The sequence below is a fragment of the Bos mutus genome, chromosome 5 (genome assembly GCF_027580195.1).
Source record: "Bos mutus isolate GX-2022 chromosome 5, NWIPB_WYAK_1.1, whole genome shotgun sequence".
NCBI lineage: Eukaryota > Metazoa > Chordata > Mammalia > Artiodactyla > Bovidae > Bos > Bos mutus.
In genome coordinates this window covers 27,461,366-27,467,195 of record NC_091621.1, presented here as the reverse complement: position 1 = coordinate 27,467,195, position 5,830 = coordinate 27,461,366, and positions in this window count along the sequence as shown.

Genomic DNA, 5,830 nt, shown 5'->3' with positions numbered 1-5,830 from the left:
CGGGCTTTTGAGCGCGCGCGCGCGCGCCAAGGCCCCGCCGCCTCCGCCCAGTAGGGGCGGGGCTGGACCCTGCGGCCTCGGCGAAGGGGCCCGTCTCGGAGCAGGCTTGAGGCTTCCGGAGTGAGGAAAGGTTACTGGGCGCGCGCGAACGAAGCAGATCGCGAGTTCCCAGCGAGTGGAGGGGATCTCTGGTCCTTCCCGCCGCCGCCTAGTTTGGGCGCCAAACTTGGGACTTCTTTATCCGTTGGTTATTTTTGTATTTGGTGTGTTTACACTTCCAGACCGCGATGGAAACTCAGGCAGATGTGAAGCTAAGCGCCGCTACCAAAAGAGAAACCAAAATTAACAGCTGTGCGATATATTAAGCCCGCACCACCGGCTGCTGGAGTTGTATACAAATAAATTATTTCAAAGCTTGTTTTTTAAAAGTATGATTAAAAAATAGCACAGTGTGGGCTTGTTGAGGGATGTATACAGTATTTTAGTTGGAGGCATAAAAGACTGGTGGTTAGCGTTCAGACGAACGGGAGTAGAGAACGGTTACGCCTTAGGCTTTTAGAGTGTTTGGGCTTTTTTGTCTATATATGAATGTATTCATTCCCATTAAAAATATATTTATTAGGCATTCAGGACTGAAAGACTCACCTACTTTGCCCCCTTTTGCACATAGGCCTGGCCGTCTCAGAAATGAGCCAGGACGTGAGAACTGAGTTGGCTCAACCCAAAAAGTAAAGAACAGCTCATTATTTGAGCTGTTCATTACAAAGAACAGCTTCTTCGCCCAGGAAGCGGTTAGTTCCTTGTGAACAAAGAAGTTTCTGATAAAGTTGTATCTTTCCCTTCTCCCACCCTCTAATCTACTAGAAAGTAATCTTTTTTAAACATCAGTTCAGTTCAGTTCAGTCGCTCAGTCGTGTCCGACTCTTTGCGACCCCATGAATCGCAGCACGCCAGGCCTCCCTGTCCATCACCAACTCCCGGAGTTCACTCAGACTCACGTCCATCGAGTCAGTGATGCCATCCAGCCATCTCATCCTCTGTCGTCCCCTTCTCCTCTTGCCCCCAGTCCCTCCCAGCATCAGAGTCTTTTCCAGTGAGTCAACTCTTCGCATGAGGTGGCCAAAGTACTGGAGTTTCAGCTTTAGCATCATTCCTTCCAAAGAAATCCCAGGGCTGATCTCCTTCAGAAAAACATAGTGGTCACTAAATTGATTTAATCTAATTACTAACATGATCTTCAGGGATTTATTCGGGCTTTATAAAGAACTCATCTTTATCAAATAAAATATAGTTAAGTTTCTGGTTGTAAAAGTGTGTGCTTGACACAGGATAAAATCTCAAGCGATGAAGAAAACAGCATAAAAAGATAAATTATGCAATTTGTTAACGCCAAGTAAAGGAACAGGTGTGTGCTCTGAGTTGAAAAACAGGATTGCTCAGTCAATACTAGGCAGTGCACAAAGGCTTCAGAGACCTTTAGATATAGTCCAGGCACAAGAAAAATATTCAAAAAGCCCAAAAGTGAAAATATAAAGGGCTGTTTCAGAAACAAGTTTGTCTTGCATAAGAAACAAGAAAAAGAATTTAAAGAATTTGGATGTTTCCTTAAATGTCCAACAAAGGAAATTTGGACTTTGGACAGGGTAGGCAGTGGACAAAGGGGAAGAATGTAAACTGGTGAATTGCTTCAAACTGTTTTTAACAGCATCACCATGACCAAATTCATGAATAGTCTGGCAAGCCTCCTCTGGACCAAATTTCCCCCTTCTCTTTGGCCTCGTATTTGAAAAAATCTTCTTGGCAGAATTAGTAGAGCAGAAACAAAGGGCAGAACTGATCAGATTAGTCTTTTTTTTTTTTCTAATGGAAGCAAAAAAAGAAGGGCAAAAATGAAGTGATAGTATTTGGAGTGTTGGGGGAAAAAAGAGATGAGGCAAGGATTCTATATTTCAGGGAAAAGAGACTGAAAATTAACCTAGTGTAACAAGCACTCTCCAAGGCCCCTACTGGTAAAGAAGATGGTCATACTCCTTGCCATCATAGCACCTAGCAGGAAGACTATGAATTTACGCACAAAGAAATAATGATACTGCTGACCAGAAGTCTGGAAGAAATGAAGTTGAATGAGTTGTTGCATTTTGGATGATGCACCACAGAATGAAGAGTTCATGGTAGAAAATACAGAACTGAAACTCAGGCCGAAGACAGACTATCAAGTTTAGGTGTCATTTCAGGGGGCCTCCAAAGAGCTCCAGTACCACAGTCCCTTCTGTCTCAGCACCGAAAGAATTCAGTGAGAGGCAAAGTGATAGAGAAGAAGTGATATACTGGGATAGGCTCTTGTGAGGCTTACAAGCAGGAGGGCAAGGGGATGCCACACCCCAAGAACTCTGTATAGTCTTATAATCAACAGAAAAGTGGGGAGGGAGAGAAGAACTTCTTTGTCTTTCTCAAATAGATGTCATGCTTCCATTATCAGTTCCTCCTCCAGGTTGAGCAAGGGAGTTTTCTTGTCCCTACATGGTCAAGCTAGGCTTCCTTGGTGGTTCAGCAGCAAAGAATCCACCTGTCAATCCAGGAGACGTGGATTTGATCTCTGGGTCGGGAAGGTCCCCTGAAGAACGAAATGGCAACTCATTCCAGTATTCTTGGCTGGGAAATCCCATGGACAAAGCAGCCTGGTGGGCTACAATCCACATGGTTACAAGAATCAGACATGACTTCGCAAGTAAACAACAACAGCAACGGCCAAGCTAGGTCCACAAATTGTTTTTTACATCTGCAAGAGCACGTTCTAGGGATTATTAACTGAGCTCACTGGGCAGGATGTGTGTGTCATGCCACCATTGTTTTATTGTTTTGGGGCATGTTTCGTTGTATGGTTTTATTGCTAAGCAAGCCTGCTTGATTTTGTCGTTAAGCAAACCTGCTTTCTTGAATAATCATTAACTTACAGGGGTCCTCCATATTTTTTTCCTACTTACAATCCCCTAGTGGGATTAACAGTTTAATCACTTACTTTAGGGTCCCTTTACTCTGTCCCTATCAGTTGGCTCTACACTTAAAACCTGATGAGTTCCTCAAAGGAAAGAGACTAAACTGGGATAAGGTAGCAAGGGAACAAACAGCAGAAAATCAGAGAAATAACCAGAAGGCCAACTAATGCCTGGCCATATGGTAGTGTTTCTGGTTAGAGGAGCCAAGTAATGGTACTGAATACTGCAGAAGTCAAAGAAAATGAAGAAAGAAAACACCCTGGATCCGCTCACTCTAAAAGCAGTTCCTGGAGGGGAAAGGGGTAGCTAGGGAGTTTGGGATGGACATGTACACACAGCTGTATTTAAAATGGATAACCAATGAAGTCCAACTGTATAGCACAGATAACTCGGCTCAATGTTATGTGGCAGCCTAGATGGGAGGAAAGTTTGGAGGAGAATGGACACATTTATATATGGCCGAGTCCTTTTGCTGTTCATCTGAAATGATCACAACATTGTTAATCTGCTATATCCTTATACAAAATAAAAAGTTTTTTAAAAAAACAAACCAGTTACTGCTGTTTGTGACTTTACTATTAAGGAAAAAATGCAGACCAGCTGCTACTGTTTCCCTGCATGCATCCATCCCATCCATGGATGTCCTGTATTACTCTGCCCTTGCTGTGCTGCCTGGAGGCTTCTCTGGAGGCACCTTCTGCTTAATATTTAGCAACATTGTTCTTGATACCCTCCTTTGTTCTAAGAGATGGAGATACCTTGAGTATCTTTGCATTCTTTGGCACCTAAGCTCTGCAAACACAGGTACAATAGACTTTTATCCTGGTCCAAGAGCCACTTCTTACTCGCATTTATTCAGTTCAGTTCAGTCACTCAGTCGTGTCCGACTCTTCGTGACCCCATGAATCGCAGCACGCCAGGCCTCCCTGTCCATCACCAACTCCCAGAGTTCACTCAAACTCACGTCCATCGAGTCAGTGATGCCATCCAGCCATCTCATCCTCTGTCGTCCCCTTCTCCTCCTGCCCCCAATCCCTCCCAGCATCAGAGTCTTTTCCAATGAGTCAACTCTTCATATGAGGTGGCCCAAGTACTGGAGTTTCAGCTTTAGCATCATTCCCTCCAAAGAAATCCCAGGGCTGATCTCCTTCAGAATGGACTGGTTGGATCTCCTTGCAGTCCAAGGGACTCTCAAGAGTCTTCTCCAACACCACAGTTCAAAAGCATCAATTCTTCGGCACTCAGCCTTCTTCACAGTCCAACTCTCACATCCATACATGACCACAGGAAAAACCATAGCCTTGACGAGACAGACCTTTGTTGGCAAAGTAATATCTCTGCTTTTGAATAGGCTATCTAGGTTGGTCATAACTTTCCTTCCAAGGAGTAAGCATCTTTTAATTTCATGGCTGCAGTCACCATCTGCAGTGATTTTGGAGCCAAGAAAAATAAAGTCTGACACTGTTTCCACTGTTTCCCCATCTATTTCCCATGAAGTGGTGGGACCGGATGCCATGATCTTTGTTTTCTGAATGTTGAGCTTTAAGCCAACTTTTTCACTCTCCACTTTCACTTTCATCAAGAGGCTTTTGAGTTCCTCTTCACTTTCTGCCATAAGGGTGGTGTCATCTGCATATCTGAGGTTATTGATATTTCTCCCGGCAATCTTGATTCCAGCTTGTGTTTCTTCCAGTCCAGCGTTTCTCATTGATGTACTCTGCATATAAGTTAAATAAGCAGGGTGATAATATACAGCCTTGACATACTCCTTTTCCTATTTGGAACCAGTCTGTTGTTCCATGTCCAGTTCTAACTGTTGCTTCCCGACCTGCATAGAAATTTTTCAAGAGGCAGGTCAGGTGGTCTGGTATTCCCATCTCTTTCAGAATTTTCCACAGTTTATTGTGATCCACACAGTCAAAGGCTTTGGCATAGTCAATAAAGCAGAAATAGATGTTTTTCTGGAACTCTCTTGCTTTTTCCATGATCCAGCGGATGTTGGCAATTTGATCTCTGGTTCCTCTGCCTTTTCTAAAACCAGCTTGAACATCAGGAAGTTCATGGTTCACGTATTGCTGAAGCCTGGCTTGGAGAATTTTGAGCATTACTTAACTAGCATGTGAGATGAGTGCAATTGTGCGGTAGTTAGCGCATTCTTTGGCATTGCCTTTCTTTGGGATTGGAATGAAAACTGACCTTTTCCAGTCCTGTGGCCACTGCTGAGTTTTCCAAATGTGCTGGCATATTGAGTGCAGCACTTTCACAGCATCATTTTTCAGGATTTGAAATAGCTCAACTGGAATTCCATCACCTCCACTAGCTTTGTTCGTAGTGATGCTTTCTAAGGCCCACTTGACTTCACATTCCAGGATGTCTGGCTCTAGGTCAGTGATCACACCATCGTGATTATCTGGGTCATGAAGATCTTTTTTGTACAGGTCTTCTGTGTATTCTTGCCATCTCTTCTTAATATCTTCTGCTTCTGTTAGGTCCATACCATTTCTGTCCTTTATCGAGCCCATCTTTGCGTGAAATGTTCCCTTGGTATCTCTAATTTTCTGGAAGAGATCTCTAGTCTTTCCCATTCTGTTGTTTTCCTCTATTTCTTTGCATTGATCACTGAGGAAGGCTTTCTTATCTCTTCTTGCTATTCTTTGGAACTCTGCATTCAGATGCTTATATCCTTCCTTTTCTCCTCTGCTTTTTGCTTCTCTTCTTTTCACAGCTATTTGTAAGGCCTCCCCAGACAGCCATTTTGCCTTTTTGCATTTCTTTTCCATGGGGATGGGCTTGATCCCTGTCTCCTGTACAATGTCACGAACCTCATTCCATAG